Source organism: Actinia tenebrosa, unplaced genomic scaffold (genome assembly GCF_029948245.1).
Source record: "Actinia tenebrosa isolate PJP-AT-01 unplaced genomic scaffold, QUT_ActTen_1.0 PGA_scaffold7__59_contigs__length_16204524, whole genome shotgun sequence".
In the NCBI taxonomy this organism is placed as follows: Eukaryota; Metazoa; Cnidaria; class Anthozoa; order Actiniaria; family Actiniidae; genus Actinia; species Actinia tenebrosa.
Window position 1 is genome coordinate 11,466,905 of NW_028292584.1, and position 17,161 is coordinate 11,484,065.

Here is a 17,161-nt window from a genome sequence, read left to right on the forward strand (position 1 = left end):
AAGGGTTCTGGCTTAGGTACGATAACTTTAGGTCTTAGACAAATTATACAAAAGTCGTTAACGAACTTCTTACATTCTTCGCACTCCATATATAGACTAACATATTTAAGTGCGCTGTTGCCCTCAACCACACTTGGAGTGGGGGTCGTCCGTAGGTGGATTTTTGATACGGGTCTTACCCCGTGTTGAGATTGCGCTGGAACCCCCATTCCCTATACTACTCGCGTAGATGACACCGGGAGCGTTTGCATAAATAGTATAGAAAATCAGAGAGATACGGTTTATAATCACAAGACCATTAGCACTCTTACGGTGCTTAGCCTTTAAATATATGAACCCACACGCGAAGAAAGATTGGTTTCTACATTTTTTGGAGGAGAAGGACTACTTAGAACAGCATTGGCATGACACCGGGCTGTGGGTGAAGGTTGGGGGCCTGGGATTGATCATGTGTACCATTAGCATTTCGACGGGGTATTCGTGTAATTTCGGGTTTAGGATCGTTGATGAGAATGACCGCCCATTACTACCCTACAGAAAAAAAGATAATAATAGGAACCCAGCTCATTTCTCGTCGGAACCCCCACCGCCGACTGTAGAAGACTTAACGCCGGTAACTTTTCACATGATAGCCAATTGTCAATATGCGAAGCTTCAGGTTCTTCGCAACGACGTTGCCTACCTTCGGATAAATGCCGCCCCGGCAAAAAATACTCCAACGGATGCTACTTGGAATCATAAGCCCATTAGCACCATGAGCGTGCTGCCGCTAGTTCCGCATTATCAAGGCGGCGCGAATACCATCTTTACTTATCCCCAGTCGAGGACGCCTCGGACACCCGACGACGATAAGCCCCCAGTAATACACAAGGATAAGATCAACCCTTCATCTTCTTCAGGAGTACCACTCCAATAGCGACAACCAAGATCCAAATGTTATTCCCCACGAACTTTAACAGTTCGCCGCCGGCCCTAAGTGCCAAGGAAACAACCGAACCCAGCAGCCCAGGAAGACCGGCTGCCATCTTTTTTCCCAAGTCCGTCAGCCCATTGCCTAATTTCTTTACGCCCGCGCCTGTAGCCTTAAGCGTGGATAGGATGACTCCTACTACGGTACTAATAGCAACCGCAAATGCCAGCGGAATACCATACTTCAAAAGGGCTCTTTTTACCTTTTCCTTGGTGGTAAGCCCCAGCTCCTTTTCCAGGTTGTCCTTTTTCTCCTGTAATTCCGCAACTCTCTCCTGAAGGGTTTCTAATTCCTTTTGGGCTGCCTCCCTTTCCTCTTCGGGACGAGTTAGGTCCGCAATTATTTCCTGCTTTTCGGATACGTTTTTTTCCAGGTCTTTAATAGCCTGAGTTCTTTGCTGGATTTGCTCTTCTTTAATGTTGATTTCGGCAACCAACTGCCGCCGCTCCACCAAAGAACCCTCTATGGTGGTTTGTAAGTTCCTAGCTTCCTCCTGACTTACATTGAGGTCTTGCAGGGCAAGTTGGAAGGCCCTTTGGGCGTTTTCTTTTTCGCGAAGAGAAATGTCTTTCTGTTCTCTAAGTTCTAATATGCGTTGATTCTTGGTGTTAAGTTCTTTCTTATGAGCATCGAGAAGCAGTTGTTTTTGTCCCGCATAATCTGCTTCCCTTTTTTCCAACGTTTCTTGCAGTATTTTCGCGTCAAGGCCAGATTTCTTAGCCTCCTCCAACTCCCTTCGCGCTTGGTTCCTTTCGCGCAGGGCTTTGTTTGCTCGTTCTCCCGTTTCTATGATTCTTTGGTCTCTGTCGTTAAGTTCTCTTTTTTGAGCATCGAGGAGCAGTAGGTTTTGTCGCATATATTCTGCCTCCCTTTCCTCCATTGTTTCCTTTAATCCTTCGACTTCCCTCATCGCCTCATCGCCCTTTTGTTGCCGCTGCATTAGGGGCTTGAACTTTTCAAAGGCTTCGTTGGTGTTTTCATCGTTTTCTCTTAGTCTTTCAACCAAATTAGGTCTTCCTAATGCGTCTTTGATTTCTTTGGGGAGATTACTGGTGAGCCTGTCGGAGTCTTTCCTTTGGTAAAGATTATACCACTTATCCCTTCCTTGGTACTGGATTTGAATTTGCCCCTTATCTCCGGTTTGGAAATTAAGGCGGGCCAAGTCCACATTTGGAAATTTCTCCCTTACGTCGTCTAAAAGCCCCCTTAGCATTTCGGTTCTTAGGTCCGTGGAATCCAAGTTTTGCAATTCCAAGTACTCCGGAATAGATCTCCCTGGGTTCCTTGATTGCCACTTGTCCTTTAAGGAACGCCAGGCCTCGCGGGTCCTGCTGCCATACTTACCCCTTAATTTCGTAAAGAGGCCTTGCCCGTCAACGTTGTCATCAGGAAGTAAAGACTCGTATTCTTCGTCGTTAATATCGACTTGGCCTTCTTCGGTAAGGGGGTCAAAATCCGTTCTTTCTACTTCCATTATATATGATAAGCTCAAAGTTAAATCCAAACGTATTACCTAAGCAGGTTGGCGGACTGAAAGCAGAACGCACCTTTCACCGGGTTACATTCACACCTTCTAGCGCAAAGTCAGGGGAAACCCTGTACGTGGGCGTGCCCCGCCTAACGGATAACCTAGTATTGGTTCCTGGCACCCTGGCTTTAAGGTTCGACCTAGCGGTACAGTCAAGCCCCACAGATGAAATGATTATCGTTAACAACGTGGGTCGCAACATTGTTTCTAAGATGCGCGTAAAGTTCGCCGGAGAATCCTTGCTGGACTTAAATAGGTACGATCTGTATACCACGTACAAAGACTTATGGTTGACAGCCTTTGACCGCGCGCAAAGGATAGAACAAGGAATTGGTAGTGTCATTCTACCTAAGGTCCGCACACCTACGAAAACACAACCTACTGACGGCAGCGGAGAAACCGCAGTGGCAGACGCAAAGCGAGTAAAGACCGCCTATTGTAGCACGTATGTCATACCACTGGACTTTGAAGTGATTACGAATCACGGTGTGTATTACCCAAGACAGTTATCCGAGTTACAGTTTGAAGTAACTTTAGCAGATGATAATAACATCATTGGTGGGCTAAGCACTGCGCTTACCACGACAACCCCATACTCTATTACCAAATTAGAGCTACAGTACGAAACGGTATACAGCGAAGAGCTGGCCCGTAGCGCTGGCATGGAATATAGCGCCGGAAAGGCATTCCTTTACGACCACGTAGTGATGTATAAGACATTTAGCTTCTTGGATAAGACGGATGAGGTTATCAACCAAAGCATTAACCTCCCCCGAAGAAGTCTCACGGGGTTGATGCTTGTGTTCGCCAAACCCTATGAGGCCGGTAAGCGCGACTCCGAAGCCTTTCACAACCCTAACATTACTAACGTCGGCGTGAATATTAACGGCGTTCCAAACAAGGTTTACTCCCAGGGAATAAAGCCTGGAGACATTTACAGAGAGGCCGCGCGCAAGTTTGGCGACCAAATTAACCCTGAGGAATTCTTCAATGATAAGTACGCGCTGTGGATCGACATGCGCACATCGAACGACGAAGACCTACATGGTCAGGGTTTACGTTTAGTAAATACGCAGGATGGGATAACATTGGAGATCAAGCGCACCAAGAACGCCAGTGCGGGCGACGGCGACAAAATAAACTGCTACGTTTTCGTGGTGTCTGACGCGCAACTGAGCGTAGAAATGAATCAGCTAAAGAGTGTTGCCTATTGATGGCCATAAAAAAATATGCTATATATACAATGCTTCGCGTATTTCAAAACAACGAAACCCAACTGCAATGCGTAGTGCAAGGCGACAAACTTTACTTCAAAGCGAAGTCGGTAGCCTCAGCGTTAGATTACGAAAATTCGAGAGACGCGGTTAGGAAACACGTGTCAGAGAAAAATAGGGTAACCCTCGGGTCTATAAAGGGTGTAGCTCAGCGCGACACCCTTAACGAACAGCCACATTCCGTGTATTTAACGGAGGAAGGTCTTTACGAGCTAATATTTGGATCTGAGAAGTTAATTGCAGCAGCAGTAAGGGGGACTCGCGGTCAATGTCAAAGATTTACGGGTTTTACAGGCGGTTTAAGGAAGGCGCCGGCAGCGGGAATAAGCCGCGCGATAAGTCCTTACTGCTGCTGTGTTGGGAATCAAAGATAAGTGTTTATAAAAATGTACGATATATATACGATGCATGAATGTAAAAAGTTCACCAATGACTTCTGTATAATTTGCCTAAGATCCAAAGTTAACATACCTAAGCCCAAGGGTTTCTGGTGTTGTGGTAAGAAAATGCAAATAGAAGACGACACGTCAGCACAGTGTTACGAGTGTGGTAAGAATATTCGTAATGCCGTACCAAATGCTACCAGAGAGCAGTATTACGCCAATGGAGGTCGTAAGAAAACGCCATATAAGAGAATGAAATACTTCTGGGACTGGATGAGTCATATCCAAGGTTTACATCCGATATATTTAAGCGACGAAGTAAAGAAGAAAATCATAGACCATTTAGAAGAGCCAACCCAACAAAGTCTACGAAAAACGTTGAAGAAATTAAAGCTAGGGAAATATTACAAAGCTATTCCCTATCTTTTGTCTGAAATTACCGGTAAGTCTATTCCCGAGGTTTCTGATATGACAAAAGCCGAGTGGATGTTTTGTCGGCTGAATAAGGATATTCCTTATTACCCTGACGTAATTTACGAAATATTTTACAAAATAGACCCCAACTACCCCCTATTGGGATGGATTCCCAGGCGATGATTTTACACAAGTTTTTTCACATTTGTGTAATATTTTGTGAAAACGATGCAGGCTGTGTAATATTTTGTGAAAACGATGCAGGCTGCGTAATATTTTGTGTAATATTTTGTGAAACTAATTTGCATATGAACCTGACAGCCGGCGTTCGATGTGTAAATAGAATCCTGTCACGATGTTTACTGAGCAAGCTTTCTTTGAAGCTCTTCTTTCGCTTCTTGGTAGATCTTTTTGCGAGATTCCTCGGAAAGATCTTTTACGACTGTTTTTTTATTCCTTATGTCCGACTTTAATTTCTCGTATTTGTCTTCTTCGGCCAGAATAAGCGAGAATTCTACGTCGTCTATCTTTCTGTCACGCAGAGCCTTTGAGACAAGATCGGTAATTGTATTTACTTTAGCCCTTGACAGAGCTATTGTCGTGTCATGCTTGGATATTTTGCTTGACAACTGTTTCATAATACCCGTAGCAACAGCCGAGATAATACCACAAGCTGCCCCAACGCCGGCCAAAGGAACTCCAACGATTATTCCCGGCCCAGTAAGCGAAGTAGCAACGCCGGAGCCCGTTAACACAACAGAAATGGATCCTGAAGTTATCGCAATCTTATGTAGCGTACTCCGGGCTCTAACGTATTTCTTCCTAACTTTTTCGTAGTGTTTTGCTTGTCCTTCCAAGTAAGCCAGGATTAAGTTTGCTTTGTTGAGCCTAAAGTTTTCAGCGTTTAATTCGTTAGGTCCCTCCTTAGGTAAATCAGGATAAAGTGGAGGTGCTGATGGTATAACATCCATTATATATACTAATGTACGACGCTTTTGGGAATGATATTGAGGAGCAGCCACATCACGACAACAGGGATTATGCCAACTGGAGAGCATTTAGGAAAATGTTTCCGCATGCAGACCCTAGTAAGTTCGAAAGAAGACCTGATGGGATTTACTTCAACGGCGAAAGAATGTACAGCAATGCGGACTTGGAGCCAAAGGCGACCGTTAAGCATAAAGAAAGGCAGCCTAATTTCCCAGAGAATCTATTGCCGGCAACCCAGAATTACCCATTTTACGACAACAAAGGTGGAGCGGATGACTTTGCTAAGATGGTTACCTCCTTAGAAATCCCCGTGGGTCCTACGAGGTTTAAGACAAAAGTCAGAGACATCTTTAGAGAAACTGCCATGAAACATAACTCAGGGAAAGGATCCAGAGAATGGTTATCAGGTCCCAACATGCGGTATTGGCCGCAGCAGTTAAACTTTGCTGTCTGGGCTGCTACTAAAGGATGTGGTATAGCCGCGGATATGTTCCATATTCCTTTCCTACGATTTCATGTTGCTTTTACTATTCGTAGGATATTGTTTGAGTTAGGAGCGCCGCTTCCTAGTGACGCTATCTTTAACCCGAAGGATAACAAATATGACAAAGTTGCATGGGAGCGATTAAGGAATGACTTTAAGCTTACCAACCCCGATTTTCGTAACAAAGAGGGTACCGCCCATGGTTTAGGAGAGACTTACACCTATGCTTCGTATGTTGGCGCCAGCATAGAAAGACCTGGTATGGGATATCCTAGCTCTTACGAATTCTCGGACTTAGGAGGCAGTGGAACAAAGGGTAATCTAATTTACTACATAGAAAGCAAAGAAAAGTATCCTTGGGCGCCTTTCTTTGCCGCAAAGGGCATTGGACTGAAAAACCTAGCAAGGATTAATCGAAGCATCGAAGCCTTTTTTACTGCATTCTAGGGGCCCAGGTTAGCACTCGCAGCCCCATCGTAGATGCCTCCGGTGCGTCACAGGAAACGCAACAAGTATTCCTTGTCCTCTTCGAAAGCGCTGTTATCGAGAATGAGATCTCTAAGTCGGTGCAGAGATATCAACTTGCAGTGCAGCAGTCTAAAGTGCGACTGGATTACGCTTTGTCACCTGGTTGTTGGTTAATGCCAAGTAATTTGGTTATTAACGCCAATTCCGTCGTGGGTTATAACAACAAACTTCAGCGAGCAACCAAGGATATGAAGTTTGGGGTGAATGACGTGAACTCTGACACTCTTAGAAGCATCCCCCATTTCGTGGAGAAGCCTAAGAAGGAGCACGTAGAAAAGCCCGCACCAAAGAACGTAAAGAAGAAGCCCAAAAAGAAGGTCCTGCCTGCGATACCTGAGGAATATGACCATAACTTACTAAAAGCCGGCTTAGCCGCCGCGGGTGTTGGTCTGAGCTATTATATATGGCGATGAACAACCCCTACGTAGCTGGAGTAGATTGTGTCTATACGACTTACGCAGGCGAGAAAAAATACAACCAGGCATCTTGGGTTGATGTCACGGGCATGTCCGTGAATTTGAATTACTCAGGAAAGAAATTGATCCTTTGTAGTATTTGCATTGGCACGAGTAGTCACGCCAACGTCGGCTTTAGGTTCCTGGATGAGAATGGCATACTGCAGCCTATGCGCGTGAAGACGAACAACAGGGAGCCTGCGCATTTCTCCGTAGAGCCCAACCCCGGCAGCGCCGATAATCTATCGGTTTGGACTTTCCACATGGTCGCCGATTGCCATGGGAAGGTACAGCTGCAAATGCGCGTAGATGACACCGGGAGCGTTTGCATAAATAGCATAGAAAATCGAAGGGATACTATCTACAATCACAAGACCATTAGCACTCTTACGGTAATGAGTCTATAGAAGGGAATTTATTCCCTGAAATATATGAATCCACACGCGAAGGAAGATTGGTTTCTACATTTTTTGGAGGAGAAGGACTACTTAGAACAGCATTGGCATGACACCGGGCTGTGGGTGAAGGTTGGGGGCCTGGGATTGATCATGTGTACCATTAGCATTTCGACGGGGTATTCGTGTAATTTCGGGTTTAGGATCGTTGATGAGAATGACCGCCCATTACTACCCTACAGAAAAAAAGATAATAATAGGAACCCAGCTCATTTCTCGTCGGAACCCCCACCGCCGACTGTAGAAGACTTAACGCCGGTAACTTTTCACATGATAGCCAATTGTCAATATGCGAAGCTTCAGGTTCTTCGCAACGACGTTGCCTACCTTCGGATAAATGCCGCCCCGGCAAAAAATACTCCAACGGATGCTACTTGGAATCATAAGCCCATTAGCACCATGAGCGTGCTGCCGCTAGTTCCGCATTATCAAGGCGGCGCGAATACCATCTTTACTTATCCCCAGTCGAGGACGCCTCGGACACCCGACGACGATAAGCCCCCAGTAATACACAAGGATAAGATCAACCCCGCATCTTCTTCAAAAGGACCACGCCGATAGCGACGACCAAGATCCAAATGTTATTCCCCACGAACTTCAACAGTTCGCCGCCGGTCTTCAGTGTCAGGCTTAAAACGCTACCCAGCAGCCCAGGAAGACCGGCTGCCATCTTTTTTCCCAAGTCCGTCAGCCCATTGCCTAATTTCTTTACGCCCGCGCCTGTAGCCTTAAGCGTGGATAGGATGACTCCTACTACGGTACTAATAGCAACCGCAAATGCCAGTGGAACGCCATACTTCAAAAGGGCTCTTTTTACCTTTTCCTTGGTGGTAAGCCCCAGCTCTTTTTCCAGGTTGTCCTTTTGCGCCCGTAATTCCGCAAGGCGTATTTCAAGCGTATCTACTTCCTTTTGGGCTGCCTCCCTTTCCTCTTCGGGACGAGTTTGGTCCTCGATTACTTCTTGCTGCCGCTCTATTTGCCCCTCCAGGTCTTCGATAGCCTGATCTCTTTGCCGGATTTGCTCCTCCTTAGTATTGATTTCAGCCATTAACCGTCGCCGTTCCACTAAAGAGCCGGCTATGGTGGTTTGTAGGTTATCGGTATCGTCTTTAATTAGATCCAACTCTTGCAGGGCGAGGTTAAGAGCCCTTTGAGTTTGATTTCTTTCGCGTCGAATTTGGGTTCTTGGGTCTACCAGCTCCCTTATTTCTTGATTTTTAAATTCCACTTCCCTCCTATGCGCGTCGGCAAGCCGCTGGTTTTGCTTCATGTATTCCTCCTCCCTTTCTTCCAACGTTTCCCGCAGTGCTTCCACTGAGGCGCCAGAGCTTTGGGCTTCTCCTAAGTCCTCCCGTGCTTTGTCTAATTCGCGCAGGGCCTGATCCACCTGATTTCCTATTTCTTTTATTCTTTCATCTTGATGGGCGGACTTCTTTTCAGCATCGGCAAGTAGCTGACCTTGCTTTGCATATTCTACATCTTTTTCTCTTAACTCCCTTTGCAGATCCGCGGCACGTTTTTCCGCGTTGGTCCTTTCGGTTAAGTTGTGCAGCCTTTCTAACAGGCTTCTAGTAGCACGCTGAAAGCCTCTTAATCTCAAGACGTCACCCCTAACGTTGCCCTCCTCATCAAAGAGGTTTTGCGGTTTTGTCCAGCGGTCTTTGTCGGGAAATCTTAAGTCTTGGACGCTTATGAGGACTTTGTTTCCCTTTTCCGTGAGCTTTACGTCGTCAGCATCAAAGTTGTCGTAGCGCAGCTCTAGCTCCCGCGCTGCCCACTCTACGGTTTCCCGCGCGGCTGCTTCCGGCTCGCCCATGTTTTGAAGCTCTATGTGCTCACGCGGAAACGCGTACTCGCGTGCTTTGGGATGTCTTAGGGCCTTTGCAATCCTATCCCTTAGGGAATCGTCGACTTGTTGGGTGGGAAGCAGCGGTTCTTCATCACCGTCGTTAATGTCAGCCTGACCTTCCTCAGTGGTGGGATCAAAGTCGGGGTCTGTTCCTTCTACTTCCATTATATATGATAAGCTCAAAGTTAAATCCCAACGTATTACCTAAGCAGGTTGGCGGGCTGAAGGCAGAACGCACCTTTCATCGGGTCACCTTTACCCCCAGCAGCGCAAAGCCAGGGGAAACCTTGTACGTAGGCGTGCCCCGCCTAACGGATAACCTAGTCTTAGTTCCTGGCACCTTGGCTTTGAGGTTTGACCTAGCGGTGCAGTCAAGCCCCACAGATGAAAGGATTATCGTTAACAACGTGGGTCGCAACATCGTTTCTAAGATGCGCGTAAAGTTCGCCGGGGAATCCTTGCTGGACTTAAATAGGTACGATCTGTATACCACGTACAAAGACTTATGGTTGACAGCCTTTGACCGCGCGCAAAGGATAGAACAAGGAATTGGTAGTGTCATTCTACGTAAGGTCCGCACACCTACGAAAACGCAACCTACTGACGGCAGCGGAGAAACCGCAGTGGCAGACGCAAAGCGAATAAAGACAGCCTATGGTAGCAAGTATGTCATACCACTGGACTTTGAAGTGATTACGAATCACGGTGTGTATTACCCAAGACAGCTTGCCGAACTGCAGTTTGAAGTAACTTTAGCAGATGCTAATAACATCATTGGTGGGCTAAGCAGTGCACTTACCACGACAACCCCATACTCTATCACTAATCTAGAATTACAGTACGAAACGGTGTACAGCGAAGAGCTGGCCCGTAGCGCTGGCATGGAATACAGCTCCGGAAAGGCATTCCTTTACGACCACGTAGTGATGTATAAGACGTTTAGCTTCCTGGATAAGACGGATGAGGTTATTAACCAAAGTATTAACCTCCCCCGAAGAAGTCTCACGGGGTTGATGTTGGTGTTTGCCAAACCCTACGAGGCCGGTAAGCGCGACAGCGAGGCTTTCACAACCCTAACATTACTAACGTAGGGGTCAACATAAACGGCGTTCCAAACAAGGTCTACTCCCAGGGGATAAAGCCTGCAGACGTGTACAGAGAGGCAAAGCGTAAGTTTGGCGACCACATTAGCCCCGAGGAATTCTTTAAGGAAAAGTACGCGCTGTGGATTGATATGCGCACCATTAACGACGAAGACCTACATGGGCAGGGTTTGCGTCTAGTAAATACGCAGGATGGTATAACATTGGAGATCAAGCGCACCAAGAACGCCTCCGCGGGCGACGGTGATAGGATAAACTGCTACGTCTTCGTCGTGTCTGACGCGCAACTAAGCGTAGAAATGAATCAGCTAAAGAGCGTTGCATATTAATGTTAAAATATTTCTTAAATATACAATGCTTCGCGTATTTGAAAACAACGACACCAAACGGCAATGCATAGTGCAAGGCGAAACTTTGTACTTCAAAGCAAAGGAGGTGGCTTTGGCATTGGGCTATGAGCGCCCTAGAGATGCAATTAGAGCACACGTATCTGAGAAATACCAGAAAAAATGGGCTGATCTACAAGGGGCTGCGAATCACCGCTCCTTTACTACGCAACCAAATGCAGTGTTTATATCCGAACCTGGCTTGTATGAACTGATATTTAGCTCCAAACTACCCAAAGCTGTGGAGTTTCGTGATTGGGTCTTTGAGGAAGTCCTACCCGCGCTAAGGAAAACGGGTAAATATGCAATAGAAAGGCGGCTTGGCGGCCCAAACAAGTTAGTATTTAAGATCGAAAATGAAGCCGACCTACACGCGAAGGTCGTCGACTACACACGTAGGTTTTACCCCGATTTCATCATAGCGCCGGGTCTTGGCGAACTTCAAGATTCAGACAGCAAGCGAATAACCTGCTGGCGAAAAGGCTACCAAGCCGGTCAACCCGACCTTTTAATCCTAAATGCGCATAAGAAATACCGCGGGTTGTGTATTGAGTTGAAAACCCCAAAAGGAAACGGCGTCTTATCCGCGAAGCAATCTAAGAAAATCTCACAGCTTGACGTAAATGGTTACCTAACGATGGTTAGCAACGATTACGACATTATCTGCCGTGCCTTAATAGGTTACGCGGATGGCATTCGTATTCCCTGTAGGGGCTGCGTGAAGCGGTCTAAGTCCTACGCCACTTTGAAAACACACCTAAAGATATTCCATAGGTATAATGAAGCTCAGCTTGACTCACTGGCGTGATCTTGTCCACGGTAAAGCATACGAAATAAAAAATTACGTCGTCTTCGAAGACATCGACCGTTTACGGTTAGTCCTCAAAGACTTAGAAGCTAAGGAATATTCCCTTTGGGCGCCGGATTGCGTGCGGTACGTAATTCAGGGCGAGGAATTCACCCACTTACGCAGCTATGGTAAGGTAAATGGCCGATGGAAGTTTGACATTGAAAGAAGAGTCACTCCATCTCCTCTTTGTAGTTAAGCGCGTCTGCTAAAGTCCGCTGCGCTTTAGGATCCGCGGAGCACCAATGCCCCACAAAGGATCCTTCGGAGAATACCCTGTCGCAATGAAGGCAGGTGTATTTTTTACGCGGCGTACGAGGGGTAATGCAGTCGGCAGGTAGTTCGCAAGTAATACAGTCCATATATTGAAAGGGCGATTAGAATGCCTCCCAGAAAGGCTGCTGCGTAGGCTAGCATATACCTTTAAAAGGGGTCCTTATTTTTATTTATTATTATTAGATTATGCAAGCGCCCTTAAAAGGGGTCTTTATTTTTATTTATTATTATTCATTATCCTTAATAATAATAAATAAAAATAAGAATGGGATTTGAGACTCTTTGCGCAAACCCTATCTTACTATCTTGGGTCCTTTCTAACTTCTACGGGCTTTCCTTGCCGCCTCATTGCCGGCATGCAAGGCCTCAAAGCGATCTAAGTACTTCTTAAAGCCGCCTTGACCGTCGTAGAGGCACTGCCAAATATGCTGGTCACTTCTTTGACAGCCGCAACGCTCGCAGGTTGCCTCCCAATATTCCCTATCTTCCCACCTTACGCCTTCGACGCAGTCAAACTCCGCAAAGCGCTGGTCAATTTCCTTCTTCCGGCGCGTTAACTTCCTTTGGGTTTCCTGCGGACAACATCGTGCAGCAACGTCGCCGTGCTCCTCGCAAGCCACGCTTAGCAGGTCGTAATTGCCGCGGCACCGATGTCGATGCCATTCGTCGTTCTTGTCCTCCTCGCAGCGCTCACACACGTTCGTTAGGCAAACGCGGTTTTCTACGTGATAATCCAACATCTGCGCGCTGCTAAAGAGGCGATTACACTCCTTACAACGTCTTTCGCGTGCCTTCTTAGCGCACACCTTTTTTTCAACGTGGTATTTTAACATTTGCTTCGAGCTGAACTCCTTGTTGCAGTGCACGCACTCCATATATGATAAGGATTTAATAACCACTATAAGGGATACCGCATGAAGTCCTTAACAGCCAGAAACTATTTCAAAAGTGTCTCAGAATGTTAACAATAAGGTTAAATCTTTGTTAAGGATGCCTGGAAAGCCCGTAATGGTTAGTAGGTAGCTTAAAATAGTAAAGTAGGGTTTGCGCAAAGAGTCTCAAATCCCATTCTTATTTTTATTTTTTATTATTAAGAATAATTAAGGATATTTAATAATATTAAATAAAAATAAGGACCCCTTTTAAAGGGCACTTGCAGGATTAAAAATAGTAAAGCTAAGGCGCTCTTTGGAATAGTTTCCAGGCATCCTTAACAAAGATTTAACCTTATTGTTAACATTCTACAGGGGATATCGCATGAAGTCCTTAACGGACGCCTTAGCCCACGTCGCCATCGTCACCAGCGCGCCAAACCGTTCTGCACGCTTCAGACCGCACATTTCATCGTACAATTCCTGCACGCGCTCTTTTAACCGGTCTATCTCCTCCCTTTGCATTTCTATGGTGTCTTTTTTATCCTTTGCGTCGGCGACAATTCTTTGCACTGCTTCCACTGGCTACATCGTATATATAATGGATCCGAACCATATTCCTTGTAACGCTCTGATCGTAGGACCCACCGGCTGCGGTAAAACGCAGTTCGTGGTAGAGCAGCTATTAGGACCCTTTAGATACCGCTTCGACTACATCGTACTGCTTTGCCCCACCTACGTGAATAACCGCACCTGGACGGGCATAGGAGTGAAAGATGACGACTTCTTTGTAGATATCTTAGATCCTAACGAGTTATCCAGCCATCGTAAGTTCTGGCACAAGCAATTCCCTAAAGATACACAGACTTTACTCATACTGGATGACATTGCCTGCGGGGACGACGTAAAAAAGCGCACCTCCGAATTAGTGAAGCTCGCCTTCAGCGGTAGACACGACGATATCAGCGTTTGGTTGCTTTCCCAGCAGCTTACCAGTGTCTCTAAGCCTTTTAGGGAAAACATAGGATCACTTGTCGTATTTTATACTCCGAGCAAGTCAGACCTGGAAACCATCTTAAGCGACTACGGCGGTGAGATATCCAAGGAACAGTTACACGAATACATGCGGCACCTAAAAACGCACCAACATTCCAAGATAATCTTCTCTTTGAGGTTTCCGTATTCCATTAACATATATGGACATTGAGCAGCTCTTAGATGAAGTCCCCGCGCAGTTAGACGAAAGTAACCTTAAGGAACAACTTAACATCCTTGTGTCTTCTGGGAAGTGTAAAGAAATGATAGGCAAGGAACTTACCCATGAGCAGGTTAATAAGTTGTCAGAAGAGGAGGTTAAGAAGTTCCATAAGAGGTACGAGGCTGCCCTTGCAAGTAAGACCACGGACGCCGTAGCAGACTCCGCTATCCGACTTGCGACTAAATTGCTTGGACTTGCACTGCCCATAGACGACGTGGAGCAACTGCGGAAGGACATAAGCGAGGACTATGTCATCGCCCAGGAACTTAAGATAACCTGTGGGTGGTTGTCGTTGAAGTGTGGTAAGTTAATGGCAGTCGCCTCTGCGGCACTTCACGTAGCTCAGCACGTTGACTTGAAGGAACTTACGATGTCTTGGAAGGACTTCAAAAAGGACAGAGAAGTCGAAAAGGTCTTCCAGGCAGCACTTGCTGAGGTACCTGATCAAGTCGCCTCGAGTACTTAGTCAAGTCGTCCTTAAGTACTTGGTCAGGTTGCGCCCAGGTTATTTCCAAGTCGTCCTTAAGTACTTAGTCAAGTACTTATCAAGTCCTTCAAGTCCTTAGATATAAATGAGTGAACCAGAGTCGAAGGTAGAGCAGCCCCAAGAGGAGCAAAAGATTACCAAGGCTAAATCTCCGGGCAGAGTCGCTGCCGGTAAGAAGCTCGCGGAGATGAATAAAAAGAACAAAGCCCAAAAAGAAGAAAAGGTGGAGGAAAAAGAAGAGGAATCCTTCATTAATCCTGGGTACGTCATTGGCGCGTTAGGAGTTGCTATAGCAGCAGGCAGCCTTTACTTACAATGGCGGGCTACGAAGCCAAAAGTAGAACCACCAACATATCACGCGCCCGTGCACGCACCTGTGGAACCGGCTGTTAGAAAAAGTAAGATCCCTGAAATGGAGTAATAACCTTCTCGCTCTGTAATATAATGTCGACCGCGTTATTGAAAACTGTTGAAGAAGCAGCTATTATTACTTCCATCGTTGCGGGTATTGGTTGGGTAGGTAAGAAAGTGCTCAAAGAAGACTTTACTGAAGACCCAAGCAAGAGCTTCGCTAACTTGGCCAAGATGACCGCTGCCGTAGGCGGAGCTATCATGGTAAAGGATTACCTACGGAAGGAAAAGTATCTGCCAACGACATAACTCGTGAAAATCCCTGTGACTTTCTAATATATAATGGCTAGCGCGGTCGTAGGTGGAGTCATTGCAGCTTTAGCATTCACTGGAGCTAATTATGGTGGTCAGTATTTGGATAGATTAGTTAGAGGTGATCGCAGCGGAGATTTAGCCGCCGAAAGGAAGAGACACGACTTAGCGCTGGAGAAATATCAGCGAGACGTGGCGGCTTGGAATGAAAAAAGACAAGCTTACAGGGATTGGTTGAACAAGAACTACCAAGACAAAATACAGGCGGATAAGAACTTTGAAAATACAGACTACGCCTTTAAGCTCTATGCGCAAGCACACCCCGCGGCATTAACGGGGTTAAAAAGGCCTCAGTTTAAGAATTACTATCAGCCTTCTAAGAAACAAAAAGACAATGAGTTGGTCTTCGTAGGAGTCGCAGGGCTGGCAGGAGGCGTAGCTTTGGCGTATCTGCTCTAACGAAGGGAACTGTGTTTCCTGAAATATATGATCGTCTTTTTGGAAAGCGATAAAAATGACTTTACCACTTACTTGAATCCTCCCATCAAAGCCCATAAGGTTAGGCTGGTTAGTTGTTTTTTGTACAATTCTTGGTATAATTTAGTCAATGCCTTGATCACTGAGCATAAAGGCGGCGGCAATTATCAAGGCGTATTGCTGCCCGATGGACATTACACGCCAATCACCCTTGCTAAGGAATTAGCAAAACACGGTTATACTCTCACCACGGGATTACCGCACGAAATGACCCTCAAACATAATATGCCAAACTATTCCGTAACTTTTGGAAAGTTTGAACCATTGGGGTCATTATTATGTGCCTCAGGCAAGACAATTATCGACACGGCCATACCCGTGAAATGGAAAGTCGTATCCGCTTATGAAGTCTATTGCGACTTGGTTCATAGTTACAGCAATGAAAAAAAGTCTTCTCTTATGTCCAAGTTTCTGCCCAGAGGTAATCCATTTGACCCAGTAGAATACACCCCCGTTGCACTAACGTATGATCTTTCTCGTGAATTGGTAGAATGCATAAACATCACCATCAAAGTGGACGGAGAGACGGTGGATTTTAACGGGCGAAAGATCAATCTCGTCCTGGAATTCATATAATGGGCCGCCTGGAGGACAAACTCAAAAGGATTTACTATGGGCCTGAAGGCTATTGGAAAGGAGCGTCGGCTATTAAGAAACTCGCGACCGCGGCCAGGGTATCAGAAGAAACGGCTAAGAACTGGCTAAGAAAACAAACCCTCTGGCAGGTCTATCTTCCCGTGCCGAAGTACATTCCCAGGCCCAGCTTTACCGTAAATACCCCCAATGAAGTTCATCAGGCGGATTTGCTTTTCTTACCGCACGACAAGGTGAGAAAGAAGACCTATAGATACGCTTTGACCGTAGTCGATATCGCAAGCAGATACAAGGACGCCGAACCCATAACCAGCAAGGATTCTGGAGATGTCGCAGAAGCCCTAGGTAGGATTTATAAGCGCGTCTTGAAATGGCCTAAGCTGCTGCAAGTGGATGCGGGGACGGAGTTCATGGGCGTGGTTACTAAGACCCTGAAAGACCACAGCACTAAGATTAGGAGAGCCGAGGCAGAGTACCACAGGGGTCAGAGCATCGTCGAAAGATTCAATAAGACCCTAGCCGAGCGTCTCTTTGGGTACCAGTATTGGAAAGAGCTGGAAGATCCCTCCAAACGCAACAGGGAATAGACACAGAGGCTCCCCCAGGTCGTCGCGGCTTTGAACAACGAGGCGGCCAGGGCTACGGGAATAAAACCCAAGGATGCCATAAAAAAGAAACACGTGGAACACAAGTCCTACGTCAGAAGTTCGAGGGCGGTCGGACTAAAGGAAAAAAAGCTCCCCCGCGACATAGTGGTCAGATACCTCTATCAGCCGTGGGAACTCGAAGGTGGCAGCAAGAGAGCCAC

At 46.3% G+C, this 17,161-nt stretch overlaps 1 protein-coding gene across 4 annotated transcripts in view; it reads right to left on the minus strand.

The window, feature by feature from the left end:
• LOC116288558 (B-cell receptor CD22) overlaps positions 1–17,161 on the minus strand; it is an 85,322-nt gene that overhangs the window by 51,169 nt on the left and 16,992 nt on the right. The gene's annotated exons all lie outside the window — the stretch shown is intronic.